Raw genomic sequence first — 23,137 nt, forward strand, 5'->3', positions numbered from 1 at the left:
CTCTGGTGACCATGAGAGATTCTTTAACATATTAGGAAATCTATCTATCTTACATAAACACTTGATTAGAAAGACTGAAGAGACCTTTGGCCTGGGGGCTTGTATGGAAATGCCACCTAGTGGGCAACACAAATATTATGTTCCCTCACTGGATAATTAATACAGTGACTTGCTGCTATCTGTATGCTTAAGGAAAGCAATACACAAGCTGATTTGGACCATGTGCAGTGCTACAATCATCATAGATACCACATCAGAAAATTTTTCCTGAAATCAAGTCTTAATTAACCTTTCAGCAACTTCTACCCTTTACTCTTAGATTTATGCCTGTTGGAATAAAAAATAATAAATCTAATTCATGTTTCACATGACAGTCCTTTAAATAAAGATACCCACCATTTCCCATGTCTTCTCTCCTCCAAGATAAATATCTCCAGCTACTTATAGATGTTGCTGTTCCTTCAGTTTTGAAGACCAATGACATCATGAAGTGATGTCTTAACTTGCAAGTGAATTGAAGTGAAGCAGAGTTGTACAAAGTTGTCAGCCTCCTTCTCTCTTCCAAAGTCATCTAAGTCCAGTGGCACCACAAAAGTTAAGATGACTGGCAATGATCCGGGATATAGTGGATGACTTTGGCATCTTTGATGTCTGACCAAGCTTTAAATGCTCCACAGCGCACCTGCTTCAACTGCCTTTGTGGCCATTGCAACAAATTGTTCTCATCTGCTCATTCCAGGTAGACATCCCCCTAAATCGCCAATGGGTTTGATATCTGTTGGCTATCTTTAATCTGGTTTAACCCCTCTGCCAAGACAGTTTTACTGGGGTGTGACCTCTACACATTCTACAGCTTCTCGGAGCTACAAGTGATAGTTGGGTGACAGACTGACACTAAAAGGTGAATTAGTAGCCCTGAAAAGGGTGCTAGTCCTCCCTGAACACCCCATGTACCCCAAGCAATTATCATATAGTATGATTTACAGGTAATTCACTATCATCATCAGTTTTTTTATTACAGTCTTTTTGAAAGTTTACAGTTTATCACTGTCTTTTTGAAGATATGGCACCCAGAATTAAACACAATTCTCCAGATATTTAGGACCTGACCAGGACAGAGGACAACAGCATCATCAGCATTATAGTCCTGGTCACTAGGTATTTCTTAATTAGTTTCCATGTTAACACTGTTGATTCACACTGAGTTTGTGGTATGTTAAAATTCCTAGATCTTTTAAAAACTACAATGTACCCATGCTTCCCTATTTTGTTCTTTTGCAATTGATTCTTTGAACCCAATGTAAGACAATACATACATCCCCAAGTTTCAAGAGGCAGCTTGGTCTAGTGCAGGGATGGAGAACCTTCAGCCTCGAGGCCACATCCTAGGTCCTTGGGTGTGGCCATTTGACTGAATGCAAGTTTTACCAAATAAATCCTATTGAGGGGATTGTTCTGAGAAGTTTGGATTCTGTCAAAGGGCCACATTTGATGATCTAGTGAGACACATGTGGACCTCAAGGTCATAGGTTCTCCACCCCTGGTCTAGTGGATAAAGAGCAGGCCTCAAATCTAGGAAGACCTAGTTTCAGGTCTCACCTCTGATACATAGGGGTCTATGTGATTAGGGTATATATCACTTAGGCAACTCTAGCTTCTAAATTGGAAAGAAAATGTCACCTGCATGGGCAGAGTGGGTTGTTTTATTCAGTTCTCTATACTAATGAAATCACAGATACAGTCCCTCTATCCAGAGGTAGAAGACTATGGATATGAAACAGTGAATAAAGTTTTATTCAACTATTTTTTTCCACTTTTTAATTTTTTGTTATAAGTTCTGGCTCTCTTGGGGAGAAGAAGGTATATGGTGGGAAATATAGATAATATTCAAAAAAGATATCAAATCAAAAGATAGCCTTTACTAGATTCACCCCTACATTTTACTTCCTTAAGCTCATTTTGGACCCCCAATTGTCTCCTCCAACATGTTAGCCTCCCTCTTAGGTTTGTGTCATCTTCAAATGCAATAACCATTCCATCTATGCCTTTATCTAAATTACTAACAAAAAATTAAACTGTACAAGGTCAAGTACACATCTAGGGGATTCACCACTGAAAATTTCTTTCCAAGTTGACATAAAACTATTATTGGCAACTTTTTGAGTCCAGGAAGTTCTGAATCCATCTAATTATACTAATATCTACATATTAGGAATTTTTTTATGGATGTGTCTCTTTTTTTTTCCTGATAGTAACATCATTAAGGTACAGTACTAGTAGTAAGATCATTGGATCAAAATGTATGATCAAATTTAGCACACAGCAGTCTATAGTTTCAAAGGGCATTCACATCTATTATCTCATTGTAACCATATAAAACCATGCAAGGAATACTCAATTTTTTTGCTGAATGAGTGAATTGAGCCTTCACAATAGTACTGTTTTGCAACTGAGAAGACTGAGGCAGATAGAAGTTATGTGATTTGCCCAAAAGCACACTGGGAGTAAGTAGTGGAAGCCAGATAAATTTAGACTTGATGTAAGGGAAAACTGCTTGAAAATTAGAATAAAAATGTAATGGATTATCTGGAGTGGTAGTGGGTTCTTCCTCAATGGAAGTCTTCAAGCAAAGCCTAGTGAACACTTGTTAGGTATCCTATAGAGGGGATTCATATTCAGATGTGGACTGGACTAGATGTCCTTTCAAGTTCCTTCTGACACTGAGATTGTCTTGACTCCTACTTCAGTTCTTTTAACTCTATCACGTGAAGCTATTGGACTAGCGTCAGTAGAGGGCATAAATCTTGAATTGTATATTATGACGGGAATGAAGTGAATAGAATGATCTAGACAAGTGCAGTGTGTCAGACAAGGCAGTTTTTTAGCAGGGTTTTGAATGTTAAATGGAATATAAAGGAGGCCTTGTCATATGGGCATACAACATGCACAAAGGCACAAAAGAAAGAAAAGGGCACCTCTTACAGAGCAAACCTACTTATTTTACTGGAATAGAGAGAACAAATTTGAGTCTAGCAAATAAGTTGAGTAATTGGAGTTATTTATTATTGAAAGATACTTCGGTGCTAGATATTTTTTAGATTTAGTTCTAAAAAATTCAAAATCTTTTCCAGTAATGTTTTGAGAGAGAAAAAATAGAAGACAATTTTGAGGTTTCTCAAAATGTTTCATTTCTACTGTAATTCAATTACATGACGCTATTCTAGCATGATTCTATTCCAGAAGCATGGTCTACTAGACGCTGGAGTATTAAATAGAGGACAAAAATACAAATACAAGTAAGAGCTGAAAGAGTGGTTCACTGGAAAACACCAAAAACCATAAAATAAAATTCTACTTGTAATAAGTTAATTGTAGTACATGATTATGAAACTATTACACATAATTTAAAATTAAATACAAAATTTCATTTTTCATTTCTAAGTTAAAAAATGATAGACTATTAAACACAGTTATCCTTCCTACATCACAACTTTCCTCAATATGATTTCGTGTTGGCATAGGAAATTAAATGGGAATTTCTGAGGGAGTGTTGTGGAAACTGCAGACGACACAGAAAAAGTTTGGAAACTCAGAAATGCATAAAATATATGCATAGTATTGTATGATATAAACATATTTTATTTTTAATACCATAAATATATCAATTTTTAAAATAAGGTTCTGTAAACACTCTATAAAAGAAAAATAAAAAAAATCAAACTTCCCTGGTACAAAGGGATGGTCAAAAAAATTTATTGGATTTTCCAGATTGCAGGGGTGAATGCCATCCTCTCCCCACCCCCAACTCCTGCAATGTGGAAGGGATAACTTTACATGCAAAGTTCTGATCAGATGGAGGATGTAGTCCCTTTGTTGGTTATTGGGTATTCAAAGTTATTGTGTGGCACATTTAATACAAAATATGTAGAATGTTCAAGAGGGTTTTTGATATTAAGCAAAGTGGCTATTGTACTACATGCTAAAATTCTGCTTGGAAGTTCATAGGTTTAGAGACAGCAAAGGGAGAACATATAGTCATTTATTTATTCATTAAACAAATATTTACTGAATGCCTACTTTGTTAGAAGGCAGCCTGGCATAGAGCAAAGGCACTAGGGACATCTAAGTTAGAGTTCTATCTCTGTTCTTTGCCAACTGAGTAACACTGGGGAAAACACATAATTTCCAAGTCTCAGTTTAATCATTTGTAAAATGGGGATAATAATACTTGCATAACATTTCACAGCACTTTTGTGAGGCTCAAACAAGATAATGTATATAAAGTACTATCTAAAGTACTATTTAAGTGTGAGCTATTAGTCTTTTCAGAGTACTATCTAGCTGTTGTGAAAGATAAAAAGGGGTAAAGCACAATCTCTGTCCTACAGGTGCCCATAGTCTACTAGAAGAGACAAAGCATGTACACAAACTGCTACGAAAGGGATAGGATTTGATGTGCCCCATGAGTGAACCAAAGTCTACAGAAATTCAGTGGCTGAAAAGTTGTCACTTCTGAGAGAGTACTCAGGCAAAGTTTCTTAAAGGAGATGATATTTGGGTTCAGCAACAAGGCATATACATTCACAATTCTGTGCTTAAATCTCATACAAATATGTTGCATTTCTACTTATATTTTACTACTACAATATAATTTACTTACTATATTGTATTACCTATTTGCAAATACCCTTCCTGGCTTAAATTTTCTCCTGTTTCCCTCAAAGTATATGTGTATTGGACCTCCTGTTGACCAGAGAAAAAGAAACTGAGTTTCACTAAGAGCAATGTTCACTAGTACATGAACCCCAGGTCAAAGAATGGTCAGCCATTGGCCAAAATATAACTGTGATCAGCCTTGATATTATAACACCACCAAAAATAATAGCTAACGTTTCTTTGGTACTTAAATATTTACAAAGTACTTGACATAAATGGTCTCATTTTATTCTTCCAATAATCTCATGGGAATGGGTATTACTTGCTAAAGACACAGAAGTTACATAACTCATTCACAGTCACCCAACTAGCAAACACCAAAGCTAAGGTTCTAACCTGGGTCTCTCCTAAATCCAACCAACACTACATTTATTGTGTGGAGATCTGGACGTAAAGAATTAGAGAATCTTGAATTTAGAAAGGACTTCAGAAATCCTCTACTCCAAACCCTCATACACAGCAAAAATTCCTTCTGTAATATTCTTTACAGAGGTTATTCAGCCTCTGCTTGAAGTTGTTCACTAAACTGGACTTCAGTACTTTTTGAAGAAACCCATTACATTGCTGGACAGCTCTAATTGCTAGGAAGCTATTTAAAAAAAAAATTACTGTTTCTCACTACTTCATATTGCCTTTTTTATTTCTCAGGGAGAAGTTGGCACATCTGTGTTGGCACAATTATCCATCTGTATGGATTGTGAGATCCCAAGTAATGCTGCCAACTTTGACCTGGCCCTCTTTTGATCCTCATTCATCTTACTGAACATGCTTCCCTCTCTCCTTTTGGTTATTGATTCTTTCTTTTTGGAAAAGGAATCTGGAAGAACATATTCTTTAGAAGGAACAGAAATCTAGTTTTCTGTGACTTCCACCCTATGTGCATATTTCTGTGATTTGAGCAAGTCAAAGTCAATCTACTCCTGCTTCCATAAATGTATGTCCCTGGGCAAGTCACTTAACCTCTCCAGGCCTGGATTTTCTCATTTGTAAAATGAAAAGGTTGAACTTGAGTTAGTGGTACAATGGTTAGAATGCTGAAACTGGAATAAGGAAGACCTGAGGTTATAGTCCACCTTGGACACTCACTTAACTGTAGGGACTGGGACAAGTTGATTTACATTTATCTATTTTTAAAAAAGTAAGTTTCCTCACTTTTAAAATGGAGATAATAATAGTACCTACTTCCCAGGGTTGTTGTGAGGATAAAATGATATTTGAAAGCAAAAGCACTATATGTTTGCTAGGTATGATCATTATTAAGATCCCTTCCAGCTTTAAATCTATGATCCTATGACAGTCCTTCAATACATAAATATAATCCTAATTATAATCTAATTGGGGGAGGGAGGCAGGGAGCAACCAAACAAGAAGACAGAAAAATAAAGCAAGTACAGTGACATACATAGACACATTCCAAAATATAAACCAGTGAGTATATAACTAATCCCAAACCAAAAAAAAAAAAAAATATATATATATATATATACAGGGGAATGCTGCACTATGTGTGAACCACAACCTGATCCACAGGGATTTTTCTGAGTTGTCAGGGCCCCCAGAGGTCATCCAGTACAACGCCTTCAATTCAATAAGCATTTATTAAGCACCTCCTATGTGCCAGGCACTGTGCTGAGCACTGAGGACACAAAAGGAAGCAAAAGGCAGTCGCTGCTCTCAAGGAGCTTACACTTTAAGGCGGGGAAGGAACATGCAAATATATGTATGTAAAGCAAGTTATATACAAAATAGAAGATAATTAAAAGACGGAAAGCACTGGAATTCAGGGGAGGTGTGGGAAGGCGTCCGCAGAAGGTGGGGCTCTTATTTGGGAATTAAATGAAACCAGGGAGGTGGGGGGGAGGGGGGCGCAGACTTGCGTAAAGGTCACAACACAAGAGGAACAGTATTTAGACTCATCCTGAGCTCTGTCCCCTATGCCTTGACTTTTCGGTCCTTTCGAGTTTAAGATGATGGCATTTTTTTTTTTTTTGCATGAACCTCTTCCCACCTGACGACGCCCCCACACAAAATTCAAAGGTAGGATGGGGTCCTAGACCCTGGTAGGCTCAAGGATTGGCTCTGGCTGGGACAAGGGCTTGTAAAGCTTCCCTGTCACCATGGCGACCAGGAGGCGGTTACATCACTCTCCCGTAATACTTCTCTCTATCTCTTCCTTCGCTTTCCCCTCTCCTCCTTCCTCATCTCCCCCATCTCCCTTCCACCCTCATGCTCTGCCTCAATCACCCATTCCCTGCTTCCCACCCTCCCTCAACCCTTTCCCTTCCCCCACCCTGCACGCAGCGGACGTGACACGTGAGTTGAGGTCACGTGTTGTTGTCGGGCGGCGGAAGCTGCTTCCGGGTCAATGCAGGACACTGGGCTCCGGCGGCCCGAGTCGGGGACGAGGTGAAGCGGAGCCGCTGTGGGGCCCGGCAGGGACCGGGCAGGAGGCCGAGCCTTGGCCGGGAGGAGGGCGGAGGTGGGGGGGAGGAGGAGGAGGAGGAGGAGGAGGAGCGGCAGGAGGAGGAGCGGCAGCAGGAGCTCCTCCGCCTCCTGGGCTAAGGGGTGAGTGGAGGCCGGCAGGCCTGCAGGCAGACCTGGGCCCGGGGCGCCCCCCTCCAGGGCTGGGGGTGGGGGCGTGAGGACTGTGGGGGAGAGAAGGAGGGCCTGCCCCGGGGGCCTCTGGGGGAATGGGGTGGGGGCTGCCCGAAGAGGAAGTATCTGGATCTTGTTTTGGGACTGCTAGTAGAATGGGTCCGGAGGATAGGGAGGGGGAGGTGTCTGTACCAGGGGCTTCTGGGAAGTGGGGCTTCTGCCCCAACCCCCGGGACCACTGAGAGTATTGGGAGGGGTGCTATTTGTTCTGGAGACAAACTGGTACCCTTACGGTGGGGGCAGCTGGGAGGATAGGCTTCAGGCCCTCTCCAAAGACTGCTGGTGTAAAGGACCTTGGGTTATTGGATGTTATTATTTCTAAGTACAGCCTGTGAAAGAAACTTCTGTCGGGAACGGGAAATAAATTGTCTCGGGGTCATTTGCGAGTAAGCTGTAGTGAAGATGAGGACTTTGATGCTGTCATCTTCTAGGAAACAGTGGCTCCCTGGAAGCTCTGGTACACAAAGTTGGGCAGAGGGTTGTACTGTGAGTGTGGAAGGGAGTTCCTCGTAGTAAACACTGCTAAGTTGTCGGGAACTTGAGTGGCTCCTGATGGAGCGAGCTTTCCTTTCAGGTTTAAATGGGAGAGCTCTGCTCAAGATGTGGAGACAACACCAGAGCTTGAATCCCGACTCTGCTAAATGCCTGTCTGACCCTGAGCGAGGCACCTCACATCCCCAGGCCTCAGTTTCTTTATCTATAAAAGAAAGAGTTGGCACTAAACGGCCTTCTACCTTTAAATAGATGATCCTGTATTCTCTAAGGACATGTTCTCTCTTTCTGTAAGCATGTTATATGGTTGTTTGTTTTAATTGATTCCCATAGGTAGGTGAGGATGAATTTTTAACTTAGGCATCCAAGTACAGAAAATGTGATGGAATTAGTCCCCAAGGAGACCGAGTGCCTTTTGTACCATTTTAACGAAAAATCAAAGTAGGGTCGAACTTGAGACCTTTATTAATAATTATCTCCTAGAAAAAAAAGGGAGAAACATAGTTGACAGATTCTGTACAACACACATACATCTTAAAAGTGATATGAATAGGTTGCATTGCTGCCTATATTTTAAAGCCCACATATCCATATGCTGCCTCCTCGAAGCCTTTCCTGATTTAGCTGGTTGGCCACAATCTTCTTCCTCAAGATTTAGATAATGTTTTGTTAGAGAGGTAGCATGATAATAAAAGAAAGAACCCTGGAACCCAGACCCAGGTTTGAATTCCACTTTACTATGTGTGTGATTGTAAACAAGCAACCACTTTTGGCTTGGGCTTCCTCTTCTTTCAAATGGGGATAATAACATCCCACCCACCTACCTCACAGGGTTGTTGTGAGGATCAAATGAAATAATATATGTAAAGTATGTTGCAAATCTTCAAGGGCTATCTATATGTGTTATCTCTTGATACCATGTAATAACAAGTATTATATTCTAGATGGTTTGTGATCTGCAGTTGAAGGTGATAGTGCCACATGAATGAAATCGTAGATCTATTGAATTATATTATTCGTATTGGCCCCTTACTAGAGTGTAAGCTCCTTAAGGGCAGGGACCCTATTCCAGCTACCTAAGCACTGTACATACATTTTAACCCTCAGGACCTAGCACAGTGCTGTATATACAGAGTAGGGGTTTAATAAATGTTGTTTTTTTGAGATCAGTGGTACCATGCATTATATTTGATGTTTTTAAAGAACATGCCTTTGTGCTTAATATTTCAGTTGTTAACTTGGATTTTGTCTGTTGTTGAAATTCTTTAGACTCGTGAAAAGTTTGTGAATTAATTTTTTGGCCTTTACTGTTTCTGAGAAATGTGAGAGACCTTGTCCCACTTAACGTTCTTATTGCTACATTGTAGTTTAAGCAAGGTTATTGCAATGGTCCAGTATTACAGTGATAGACTGGTTTTCTGTTGTTTAAAAAATCTCAAGAGAACTAGTAACCTAATTTATTTTTATTCCAGTAATTATCACATGGTGTATTTATAACCTAGGGATTAGGACAAGGATCTAATACTTATCAGTTGTAATATATATTATTTGATTGGCCACTGAGTTAATAGCACTTTGAGGAAGTCACTTAATGTACTATTTTTTTCCTGACCGTGTATGCTGCCACATTTGTAAAGCTGGCCCTTAGATGAAAGATATTTTACTCCAAGGTATTATTAAAGAATAGAATCACAATAAAAAGTTAATGAGCATTGGCAAGCAAAACTAAACTTCATTGATGTTGCAGTGTTTAAAGAACTTTTAAAAAGAAATAATGCATCGTATATGGGTTTATTGTCCCAGGAAGTTGTAGACTCATGTGACATTGTTGGATTTCAAGAGTGAGGTGCATTTATGGCTAATAATAATTGTGCTGGTTTATGTCAAACTGTAGTCTTTTGGGGGGAATAGACTTGATAGTCACAGTATTTGGAAAGAATTCCACAAAACAAAAACAAAACTTTTACAGTTTCAAAAACTTTTGACTTTCAATTATAGCTTTTTTTTAAATCCTTAAAAATGTATGTCTCTAAATCATGAATCTATCACTACTCTGTTAGGATGTAGGTAGCATGCTTTATTATGGTTGGCCAGTACTATGTTCAGAGTTCTTAAATCTTTTAAAGTTGTCTTAAACAGTGTCGTTACTGTATAAAATCATTCTCTTGGTTTTGCTCACTTCATTCTGCATCAATATTATACGGTGTTCCCAGGATTCTCTGAATTTGTCTCTTTCATAATTTCTTACATCACAATAGTATTACATTCATATGCCATAATTTGTCTAGCTATTACTCAGTTAATGAATACCTACCCCCTCCCCTTAACTTCCAGTTCTTTACTAGAACAAAAGATGCTACTATAAATATTTTTGTACATGTAGGTCCTTTCTCCTTTATCTCTTTATAAGCCTAATAATGGTATCACTGGAATCAAGGAGTATGCACAATTTATTGACTGTTTGATTATAGTTCCCATTTGCTTTTCAGAATGACTAACCAATTCATAGCTCCATAGCCTGCTTTTATATTCCATTCATTCAAAAACTTAATTCAATTGATAATGAAAAGTTTTATCAAATTTAAGTTAAAATATAATAGACTTATAACTGAAAGAAACTTAAAGGTCATTTAGTCCAATCAGCTTATTTGACAGATAAGGAAACTGAGTCCCATAGAGAGAAATAACTTGTTCAAGTTTGCCCAGTCATTATCAAAGCTAAGATTTAAACTCAGGTCTTTGACACCAAATTCAGCATTTTTTCTGCTATTTCACACTGGTTCCATATGGTTCTGCTATCTAGCTCTTTTACAGTATGTTTTCGTTACTAGGGCAGGTGAATATTTTAAATTTCACAATCTAAAATGCACTTTCTCTACCCACTCCTATAGTGAGGTTAACTTTAAAACAATTAAACAACAATGAATTAAACAATTCAGTAATCATTTATTAAGCACCCAATATGTACAAGGGATACGTGGTCTCTAGCCATAAAACTCTCACCTTCTGTCCTACTCTACTTCCACACAGGCTGCCTAGCCCTCTAGGGACGATCCCATTCTATGACCAACTCAATGATTTGTGAGTGCCTACCTATATCCTCCATATATAATAATAATAATAATAATAATAATAATAGCTCACATTTATATAATGCCTACTATGTGCCAGGTACTATGCTAAAAACTTTAGAATTATTTCATGTGATCCTTACAGCACACCTGGGAGATAGCTTCTGTTGTCATCCTCATTTTACAGATGGAGAAACTGAGGTAAACAGGTTAAGTGACTTGTCAGGGGTCACATAGCTAAAGCAGGATTTGAACTCAGGCCTTCTGACTCCAGACCCAGTGCCTATCCACTGCTCCACCTAACTGCCCCTATATATCCAGATTCTGAGAAGGCCCAGCCATGCTGGTCTCACACTCCACTTCAGGTTCCTTCTCCAGTCTGTTCCACCTTCAGTAGGTACCCTCCTACTCTAGCACCCCTTTTCCTGCTTCTTTTGTCTTTTGGTATTGAAATGTTAGCTCTTTGGAAGTAGAGGCTGTCTTGTTTTTGTATCTGCTGTGCCTAGACTGACACATAGGGCTTAATAAATACTTTATCAGATGATATAAAGGAAATGAAATGTCTACCAACAAGGAGTTTATATTCTTTTGATAGGATGCAACACTGCCAATACAAAGCAATTTCAAGAGGGAGTCAATATGACAACTGGGAGGATCAGTAAAGGCCTCCTTTAAGAAATGGCACCTGATCTGTTCTTTGGAGGAATTGAAAAAGATTAAGGTGAAGAGAGAGTACATTCTCCACATTGAGGGCAGCAAACCCATGTGAAAAAGAAAGTTGTGTATTTTTAATGTTAGGTTTAAAGGGAATTAAATTTTTAAAAATAGCTTTTTAAAAAGAATTTTCTTCTTGCACATCCTGAAAATTAATGTTAAAAACATTTTTCACATACTTATTAAGAATTTCTGAACTATGATATAACTCTGGTTATTCAAAAACCCTCAGGAAATAAAATTTTTAATAACTGACTTTTAAAGTCAATTTAGATGAAAGCCTTCCTAAAATTATCTGTCTAGCTTATACATAGTAGATAGTAAATTCACTGTTAGTGCCGGTCTTTAAACTTGGCTAAATGTCCACTTGTACAAAAGGATTTCCTCTTGAGCTATGGATTGAATTTCATAATTTTAAGGTTCCTAATCAACTATGAAATGCTGTGCTCCTGTTTTGGTCTGGTCCAAAATGTCTAGAGCAGCAGTTCCCTTCAGCACTTCAGATTGGCAACCACACTGCAATTTCTGATCTTTGAGATTGAATAAAGAACTGAGAGGTTGGGGTGGCTAGGTGGTGCAGTGAATAGAGCACCTGTCCTGGAGTCAGGGGGATCTGAGATCAAATCCGGCCTCAGACACTTAACACCAAAAACTAGCTGTGTGACCTTGGGCAAGTCACAACCCCAGCTGCCCTACCTTTCCCTCTCCAAAAAGCAAAACCAAAAAAACTAAGGTCAAGTAACTTGCTCAGGTTCACATAGACAATATGAACTCTTGACACAAGTTAGAGGCAGTGCTTGGACCCAGAGCTTCCTGAAGTTGAGGTCAGGTATCCACTGTGCTGAAGTTTCCATGTAAATAGAATAATTTAACTTTTCCTGGATGATTGAGGGTCTGTTGTCAAAATAACAGTTTTAAGTATACCTGTTATCTTCCATGAAGCTTGAGTTATTGATACCAAGGAGTTTTGAGATGAAAACTTCTTGAATTACTCTTGCTGCCCCACATCAACTCCCCCAATATGTCTGGTCTCTCCTGCTGAAAGTTCTGATATTAAATAAGGATATAGAGGGAGAAAGGCATATCTTAACAGATTTTTACTACCATGAACATGTGGGTATATTATCGATAGCATGGCTGCTTGGCTAGGAATTCAAATACAACAGAACCCATGCTATTTAATTAGAGTTTTATTGAATAAGATGCATGGCATGTCATTTTTATTGGTGAATGTCAAATTCAACTTATATTTACACTAACCTATAATATAAAAGTTACTTTATAATGGATTTTTGCTGAAATTGATTTCCAGTTTGTTGACACACTTTTAGAGAAGTCTCATTTAAAAGGACAACATTGTCAAATACTATAACACACAAATGGTGAGACAGGGCCATTATTTAAAATGGAATTTCTCTTACAGTGTTATTTTTGCTGAGAGTTTTAAAAAATGGTGCCTCTTCCATCCTGGCATGCCCCCTATTGGGAGACCAGTTTTCATTCTCATCACTTTAGATGACATTTTTCTTAGGGACTGACTACTAGATATAGACTAATGCTTTTATTCAGAATCTAATTGGCCAAATCATGCAAAAGATAAAGCTTTAAATGGACTGTCCTTTGTGACCTCTTTGAAATGTTTTGTTGAAAATTTGGTTTGCTAAAACTATTGTAGGTCAAAAAAGGTTGATTGTTCTAATGGAAGAAAGCAGTCGTGGGGGAAGTGGTATTATCTTGACTATTGACTTCTACCATTGTACCCATTTTCTAGGGATAGTGTTCAGGTATATGTTTGTTTAGCTTTCTGTAGCTGTCAATCATGCTAACATTTGTTAAATGTCCATTATGTACCATCCATTCATTGCTGGGCTCTAGGGGAAACAAAGACAAATTGAAATTGGCGCTGCCCTCACGGGGCTTAAACTCTGCACAGAGACCACATGCACATATATAAGTATATACAAAATAAATATAAGGTAATTTAGGGGGGAGATACTAGTAGCTAGGGGAATCAGTAGATCATATAAGAGGATGTGTTGGAGTTGTGCTTTGAAGGAAGCTAGGAATTCTCACAGGTAGACAAGAGAAAGCAGTGCATTCTAGTCATAGGGGACAGCCTGGGTAAAGGGATAGAAATGGGAGATGGAATGTGAGGGATAGCAGGCAACCAGTTTGACTCTATTGAAGAGTATATGAAAGGGACTAATGTATACTAAAGCTGGGAAGGTTGTATGTTGGAGTTATTCAGTACTTAATATTTATTAGCATGTATTATATTCTAGGCAATGTACTATGTTGAATATAAAAAGAACAGCAAAAGATGGCCCTTGCTGTTGAGTATTTCATGATCTACAAGACAGCATGTTCTGTAAACAATTATGTTCAAGCACAATAGCTACATGGTAAGTTAGAAGTAATCAACAGAGAGAAGGTGCTAATGTTAAGGGGTAATTAGGAAAAGCTTTTTGTAAAAGGTGTGATATTATCTGTAACTTGAATGGAGGTGAGGAAAAGAAATCAAGGCATGGGAGGCAGCCAGTGATAATGGCTGGAGTTGAGAGATGGAGTATCTTGTTTGTGGAAAATAAAGATGGCAGTGTCACTTGATTACACTATACAGGGAGATGAGTAAATATAAGGACTGGAAAGGTAGTAAGTGGTCAGGCTATAAATAGTTTAAAAGCCAATCAAAAGATTTTATATTTGATCTTAGAGGTGATAAGGAGTTTATTAAAAAGCAGAGTGGCATAGTTAGACCTGTGCTTTAGGAATATCAGTGTGACAGCTGAGGACTGGAGAGTTTTGGCAGGGAGACCAAGCAGTAGACTTGGCGTGAGAAGTTGAGGGTCTGAACTAGAGTGGTTACAATATCCAAAGACAGAAGGGCCATATAGGAGAGATGTTACAAAGACAGAAATGATGGTACCTGGAAACTGAATATGAAGGCTGAGAAGAGGAAGTAGCTCAGGATGATACCTAGGTTGGGAACCTGGGTGACAGAGAGGATGGTGGTACCTTTGACAGTAATAGGTAAGTTAGGAAGAGGAGAATATTTTGGGGAAAAGGTAATGGGTTCAGTTTTCAGCTTGGTGAGTTTACTGTGTCTGGGACATCTAGTTTGAGATGTTTAGTAAGCATTTGGAGATAGGTTAGGAGAGATGTTGGGACTAAACATGTAGATTTAAGAAATATCAATGTAGAGATGATAATTGAGTCAATGGGAGCTGGTGAGATCACCAAAAGAAATAGTATGGAAGAAGAGAAAAGGGCCCAGCACAGAATCTTGGGGACGCTCATGGTTAGCAGGTATCACTTGGATGAAAATCCCATAAAGGAGACAGGAGTAAGTCAGATAGGTAGGAGGAGAACCTAGATAGGGTAGTGAAACCTAGAGAGAAAAAGTATCAAGAAAAGTGTGACCACTAGTGTCAAAGACTATAGAGGGGTCCAGAAGGATGAGGATTGGGAGAAAAAAAAAGTTTGGCAATTAAGAGATCACTAGAAACTAGAAAGGTTTCGGGTAAATGATGTCAGAAGCCATGCTGTAGAGAGTGCAGAAGAGAGTAAGAGGAAGGGAAGTTGATGCATGATAGTCCTCTCAGAGAACTCAGCCTCAAATAAATGGAAGTGATGTGGTACAGTAGTTAGTGGAGATGGATGGCTCAATTGAGGGTTTTTGAGGATGGGGGAAACATGAATGTGTTTGTTGGAAGTAGGGAACTTGTTTCAGTTGTATATGACTCTTTGTGTTCCTATTTGGGGTTTTCTTGGCAAAGGTACTAGAATGATTTGCTATTTTATTCTCCACCTCATTTTACAGATAAGGAGACTGAAGCAAACATAAGTGACTTACCCAGGATCACATAGCTAGTAAGTGTGAGGCCAGATTTGAATTCAAGAAGTTGGTAGTTGATGAGAGGTTAAAGATAAAAAGAGAGTGGGGATGAGAAAGAAGGTAGTCTGTTGGAGAATATTGGATGGAATGAGAGCATATGTAGAGGGATTAGCCTTAGCAAGGAAGGCTCTCTCTTCCCCTGAGACAAGTGATGGGAAGAGATAATGGCAGAAGGCATTTGGGTGATGTGAGATGAGATGAGAAGAAATTTATCAAAAGCCCTCAATTTGTTAAGTGAAAAGCGTGGCAAGATTGGACTGAGAGGGGAAAGGGGAGTTTCAGGAGACTCAAAGAGGGATGAAAAGATTTAGAGAAGTAACTGTCATGAATGGGATAATGAATCAATTAAGGATATGTAAAAGTTTGCTGTAGTGGGATTATTTAACAATTTTGTAGTGAATCCAGTCAGGGTGATGTCATTTCTCCAGCTTTTTCTTTGAGTGGAGTGAGTGTACAAGCAAAAGGCAGCAGGTGATGGGAGTAATCAATTCAGTGCTGAGGCTTGGTAGCACAAGATCTGTAATAGCTCAAGGAAACAAAGGACTAGAGAGAAAGGGACCATGATGTAGAGCTGTAACTGGTTCACTAAGGGGTCAACTTGGGCAGGGGAGGAAAGGGCAGCCAGTGCTGGGATGATGACCTTGGAAAGAACTAAGGGTTTTAGGGATTGGAGGTCACAGTAAGGTAGAAGAACAATTTTTAAGGTTGTAAGGCAGAGGGGAAGTGGTGGAATGGGAGCTGATTGTGATAAATAACGGAATTTCAGATTTTATGAACATAGAAGTGGTACTTTTGTGGGTGATGGCTAGATAAGAGTATGACCAACTTTGTATGTAGTTGAGGTAGGGTAGAAGAAGTCATAGGAAAAAAGGAAGTTGAGGATCTTAGGTTGTTTGAGGGAGTATCAATATGTATATTGAAGTCCTCTAGTATGGAGGCAGGGACTGAGGAGGAAAGACTGTGAGCCAGACCTTGAACTTATTAAGAAAAAAGGAAAATGACCTGGAGGTTAATTGATAGCAGCTACCAGAATTTTGGTTGGGTCAGAGATATGGATTGAGAGAACCTTAGAGGAGGAGAAATATTAGAGATATTAAAGAGTGAGCTCGAAAGTGACCAATGGGAAACAGAAGAATATTTCAACTCCCCCACCTGACTGGGGAATGAGTGAAAGTGCAATACTGGAAAGGATGACCAGGGAGACTGTGTTATCAGGATGGAGCCAGGTCTCAGTGAGAGCCAGAAGATGGAAGGAGTGATAAAGGAAAAGATTTAAGATGAAAACAAGTTTATTATCTATGGAACAGGCATTCCAGAAGCACAGTGGAAGATGTGGGTAGAATTAGAGTAGGACATGTAGGGATGGTAAGAAGGATTGTGTTGAAAGAGGGCTGGGAGTAGTAGTGGGGGATGGACAGTGGAGTGTGGATAATGACTATGGGCATTCAGAATCCCAGGAATGAGGAGACTATAACCCAGAAGGAGTTAATCTTTGGCAAGTGAGTCCTGGTGGGTTATCAGTATCTTAGGAATTTGGCCACTGGGTGTAGTCTGGTAAGGGTATTAGGCCACTCAAGGAGGGGCCCAGTGGGTGCAACCAACTGAATGGTAGCTGTCTCTTCCCTGCTGGCAGGCCGGACTAGGCTGTCAATGAAAGAAATGTTAACAGAATGCCATTTCTATCCTTCCAGATCTGAGGGGAAATAGGAGGGAGAGTGTAGAATGGTGTCCTTTCTGTCCCCCACAGTCAGAAAGAAGCCAGTCAAGGGAGCAAGCTGGTGAAATGATGTCCGTTCCCTGCAAGCAGGAAGAGGCTGTACTGAAAGACTTGCATGCAGTGCAATGATGTCTCCCTCTATGGTTCCCCCTACAAGCAGGAAGAGGGAGCCAGGTAATGATTCTAGAGAATGCAGAGTTATTGGAGTTGACTGAGCTGTGAAGTGACATTAAATGTGTGTTTTAGATATCACTTTGGGCAGGTGAGTGAAGGATGGTTTGGAAAGTGAAGAGACTTGAGGGGGAGAGATAACAAATAGGAGACTATTATAGTAGTCCAAACAATAAGTGATAGCCAGAACTAGGGTATTGGCTTCATGAGAAGAGAGAAGGAGAGACAGAAGAAATTTGTCAAAAATAGAATTCATCAGATTTGGCAAAATATTAGATACATAGGGAGAAGCAGAATGAGGAGTTAAAGATTACTGGTGTTAAATCTGGGCCATGGAAAGGATGGTAATATCTTTAACAGAAATGGGGAAATTTGGAATAAGGAGGTTTTGTTGTTCAGTCATTCATCAGTCATGTCCAACTCATCATAACCCTATCTGGGAATTTCTTGGCAAAAGATGCTGGAATGGTTTGCCATTTCCTTCTCCAGCTCATTTTACAGATGAGAAAACTGAGGCAAGCAGGGTTAAGTGAAGTATCCAGGGTCACGCAGCTAGTAAGGTCTGAAGCCAGTTTTAGGGACATAAGGTTTTGCTGGAATAAGGTTTGGGGAAAACAATAGTTTTAGACATTGTTGAGTTTGAGATGTATATAGGATATTTAGTTTGAAAAAAAAAATTTTTTTAAGATTAGGGATACCTGGACATGTTTATGGGGATGTAGGTATATAGTTACAAGGATTGGTAGCCTTTTTTTTTTTTAAGGAATATCCATGTCAGGGGAGATTTGCTAGTTAAGTACTTATATTTGATTATTGTCATTTTACAAATAAATTCATAAATGAGTGTATCCAGATAGGAAAGCTTCAAATTAAAATGGAGTGAGTGGTTTCTGAAAAGAGTAGGTTCAGTCATGAAATTTGATGATGAGCGTTTTACTTCAGTTGATCCATAGGCACATATATCCCTAGAGTTATGTATCCCACTTCATTGACATGTTTGATATTGGACAGATTTTGTTAAAATTTTCTTTTTTTTTAATATGTATACATTGATTTTAAAACTTTGAATTCCAGATTCTTTTCTTCCTCCTCACCCAATCTTTCTGGGAAGATAAGCAATTCAATATAGGTTGTACATGTGTAGCTAATGCAAAACATTTCCATAGTGGATATATTGTGAAAGAATGACTATATTTCCCTCCCTCCCTCCTATCCCACTCCCCACTTGTTCTATTCTCTACTTTGACCTTGTCCCTTTTCAAAAGTGTGTTTCCAACTTCCCTCCCCCCCCCCCCAACCTGCCCTCCTCTCCCTTATCCCTCTCATCTCCTTCCCCCCTACTCTCCTGTAGGGTGAATAACCTATTTAGTGTGTATGTCATTCCCTCCCTAAGCTAAATTCAATGAGAGTAAGGTTGACTCATTCCCTTTTCCCTTCCTTTTCTTCCCCTCTATTGTAACAGTTTTCCCTTGCCTCTTCTATAGGAGATAATTTAGCCCATTCTGTCTCTCCCCATCTCCTCTTATTATATTCTTCTCTCACCTCTCAATTTCACCTTTTGAGTATCATCCCTTCCTGTTCAATTGGTCCTATGCCCTCTGTCTATGTATACCTGTACACATATATACACACACGTGTATTCATATGCACATATACCCTCCTATATAGACATATTTGTATGTATACATATATATATACACACACATTTATATTTCCTTCAGTTGTTCTCATACTGAGAAAAGTTTCATAAGTTACAATTATTATTTTTCCATGTAGGAATGTAAACAGTTTGACTTTGATGAGTTCCTTATGATTTCTTTTCCCTGTTTACCTTCTCATGCTTCTCTTGCTACTTATATCTGAATGTCAGATTTTCTATTCAACTCTGGGTTTTTCATCATGAATGCTTGAAAGTCCTCTATTCCATTTAATGACCATATTTTCCCCTGAAACATGATACTCAGTTTTGCTGGGTAGGTGATTCTTGGTTTTAATCCCAGCTCCTCTGCCCTCCGGAATATCCTGTTCCAGTCCCTTTGGTCCCTCAGTGTAGAAGCTGCCAGATCCTATGTTATCCTGATTGTGTTTCCACAATATTCAAATTGTTTCTTTCTGCCTGCTTGTAATATTTTCTTCTTAATCTGGGAACTCTGGAACCTGACTGTAATATTCCTAGGAGTTTTCATTTTGGGATCTTTTTCAGGAGGTGATCAGTAGATTCTTTCAACCTCTATTTTGCCCTCTTGTTCTAAAACATCAGGGCAATTTTCCTTGAGAATTTTTTGGAGGATGATTTCTAGGTTCTTTTTTTGATCGTGGCTTTCAGGTAGTCCAATAATTTTTAAATTATCTCTCCTGGATCTATTTTCCAGGTCAGTTGTTTTCCCAATGAGATATTTCACATTGCCTTTTATTTTTTTCATTTGTTTGGATCTGTGTAATAGTATCTTGATTTCTCATGAAGTTACTAGCTTCCATTTGCTCCAATCTAATTCTGAAGGAATTATTCTCTTCAGTGAGCTTTTGAAGCTCTATCTGGCAAATTTGACTCTTTAAGGCATTCTTCTCCTCATTGACTTTTTGAGCCTCTTTTGCCATTTGAGTTAGTCTATTTTTTAAGGTATTGTTTTCTTCAGTCAAGTTGTTGACTCTCTTTTGATGATTTTCTTGCATCATTCTCATTTCTCTTTCCAGTTTTTCCTACACTTCTCTTATTTGGTTTTCAAAATCCTTCCTAAGCTCCTCTATGGCTGTAACAAATTCATATTTTTCTTGGAAGCTTTTGGTGCAGAAGTTCTGACTTCGTTATCTTCCTCCTGCTCCGTGCCTTGACCTTTTTGTTCCCAAAAAAGGAATCCAAAGTTGGACCACTGTGCTTGCCCCACTTCCCCTGCTTGCTCATGTTGCCACTCAACTACTTGACTTATGAGCTTTTTGCCACAGTAGACCTCTGCTTTCAGAGAGGAGAGCTTTGTCCCAAATCACTGGGGTTTTCTCAGGTGCCAGAGTCATTAGTTGGGTGCCCTCTCAGAAGCCTCCACTGGCTTTGGCACAGTGGTAATGCACCCCAGGACTTCCACCCAGGACAGGGATCCAGATCAAAGCAGGTTAAAGCAAGAGTGATTACCCCTCAGACTGGTTGCTTGGTCCCCCTACAATCTGCAGGCCAGGAGGCTGCGGCCATTGCTCTCAGCTGCTTCTCCCCCTGGCGGAAGAAGCTGGACCATTCTCCCAGGCTCCCTGTTCCCAAAGTCCACTGACCTCTCACTTTGTCTTTGGCATTTATGGGTTGATAATTCTGGAAACCGCCACAGCTTCTTGTGAACTATTCTCCCAATGCTCCTCTAGCTCTGGCTGGTCAGGTGCCCTGAGGCTAAAACCTTGGGCTCATGAGAGCCTGGGCATTGCTCCCAGAGTGCTGCCCTGGCCCCTTCCTGCCGGCTTGCGGGCTGTCTTCAGTGGGAGGTTAGTTTCTCTTTGTCACTTTGTGGGTTCTGTAGCCCTGAAGTTTGTTTAGAGTTATTTTTTATATGTATCGGAGGAAGTAGAAGTGGGAGCCCTGCAGAAGTCCTGTTTCTACTCTGCCATCTTGGCTCTGCCCCCTAAAATTTTCTAATGTTAGACTTTCCTATGGAGGGAAGAAAGGAACTTTTTATTTACTAGCTAGCATCTGCAATTATCTATTATCTATAAGACATTTCAATCCTTTGAACTTGTTCTTCATATATTACCTGTGTGGAAGTTGGGGGGTGGGGGGAGGAAACCACATGATAACTAAAATAGTTGTTTCCAATTTTTATGAAATCCCTTCCTCTTTACTTTGAAAACATATGCCGCCCCCATACACACTTTTCATTTAGCAGTCTATGTAATTTGCTTAGATCTTATCTTATTCAATTTTTATTTTTATTAAAATTGTAACTTCATTTTAAACATACAACTAAAACAATGTCCAAAACAATGTAAATAATCATTGCTGTGTTCCTTGTCATACAATCTATAATTTAGCGATGGAAGGGAGCTTTCGGCTCATCTATACAGACCCCCAAACCCCCTCATTTTGCAGTTGAAATAATTGAGACCTAGAGAAGTTAAGTTACTTTCTCAGGCAAGTTACTTTCTCAGGCTAAGTGTTTTATCTATCATTTGAAGTCAGGGCCTTCTGACTTCAATCCAGCAGTCTTTCCCTTGGCCCATGCTGCTTATTGGTTCATTAATAAAAAGAAAGATAAGGAAAATCTCAAACCAAAATATTTATAGCAGCACTTTTTGTAGTGACAAAGAACTGGAAACAAAAAAGATCCTACTTTGGGAAGAATGCCCAAAGAAATTGTACAACCTGGATGCAATGAAATATTACTGCGCTCTAAGAAACAGTGAATACAGAGAAACCTAGGAATCAAATCAATATGAACTGATGCAAAATGAAGTTAAATAGAAAACAGTACACACAATGATTACAATAATATAACTGGAAAGAACAACATCAAAACATTGAAACTGAATGGCGAGAAATTATAATGGTCAAACTTGACTCCAAAGAAGAGTATAAAAATAAGGCTCCCTCCCTTTGAAGAGGTAGAAGACAGTAGGTGCAGAACATTATAAATAATGTTAACCTTTTCCATGTTGTTTTTCCTGAGTTTGTTGTTGTTGTTAAGGGATGGCAATCTGAGAGGAAAGTGGATACATTCCAAAATGTAGGTGCTGTAAAAACAAAACTATCAACAAAAATTTGTATTAAAAAAAAAGATAATTAGTAACTTTGGAGAGAGCAGTTTCAGCTGAGTGATGAAGCTTAGAAACCACATTGTAAAAAGTTAAGAAATTAGTGAGAGAAAAATTAAAGGCAAGGAGTATAATCAGCATTCTCTAAGAAGTTAGCTGAGAAGGGCTAAGATTTAACTTTACCATACTAAAGGAGTTGAAATTGATAGGATTGTAGGGCTTCTCCAAGGCTCAGTTCTTTGATGAAGTATTATTCCCTGATGGCTACAATTGGTGTTTTCTTCCTCAAATTTTCCTAGAGAATTTGAATCTCTCCTTTCCCTCTATTATGTTCTCATATATATCTTGCTTTTCCCCAGTAAAGTCCTTGTGCCTTTTTTCATCTTTCATTTATCTCCCACATGGTTAGTTCCTAATAAAGGTGTTATAATCACAGTTTATTCCATCTTACAAAATGTATTTGTCATACAAATTTGTCAATCCTAGACATAATAGCTTTTATTGTTTTACTATTGACATATTTAAGATTTCCTTTTGAGTAAGTTATGGAATGAGAAGCAATGTGGCTTAGCAGCCTTGGAGTTCAGAAAATGTGGGCTTCTGCCAGTACCCCAAGAAACTCTGCAACTCTTAAATGGCAGAGCAGGTGATACATGGTTTGGGTAGTGGGAGTTTCCTCCATGGAAGTTTCCTATTACAACAGTAAAATCATAGGTTGGGTTCTCCCCTTGCTGCTCCCTACACAAGTGATGAAACTACAGGAGTTTTAAACTTATCCTTGAATGTTTCATTATTTTGGCATGCCATATATTCAGCAGAGAGCTGCTTTTTGTTCCACCCAACCTCCAGTTTCTCAATTCTGCCATTTCAAACTGAGCCTTCCAGAGGGTGTTACGGCTTTTTAACCTCTGCTTTGGTGACACTAATCTTGCCCACCCCCCCCCCCCCCCCCCCCCCCCCCCCCCCCCCCCCCCCTCC

The 23,137-nt window shown here is 39.2% G+C and overlaps 1 protein-coding gene across 4 annotated transcripts in view; it reads left to right on the forward strand.

Annotated features, from left to right (window-relative positions):
- The first annotated feature begins 7,024 nt into the window (after positions 1–7,024).
- Positions 7,025–23,137, forward strand: part of TBCEL (tubulin folding cofactor E like) — a 56,709-nt gene continuing 40,596 nt past the window's right edge. For 3 of the 4 annotated variants that reach the window (XM_069070067.1, XM_069070066.1, XM_069070071.1), the window contains exon 1: positions 7,030–7,281. The gene's annotated coding sequence lies outside the window, so the exon portion shown is untranslated. Of the gene's footprint in view, positions 7,282–23,137 lie in introns of all 4 variants that reach the window. The other variant, XM_069070069.1, reaches the window with a different exon arrangement.

Source organism: Petaurus breviceps, unplaced genomic scaffold, assembly GCF_028583685.1.
Source record: "Petaurus breviceps papuanus isolate PSGF00001 unplaced genomic scaffold, PetGlider_PUasm1.0 90804, whole genome shotgun sequence".
Taxonomy (NCBI): Eukaryota; Metazoa; Chordata; class Mammalia; order Diprotodontia; family Petauridae; genus Petaurus; species Petaurus breviceps.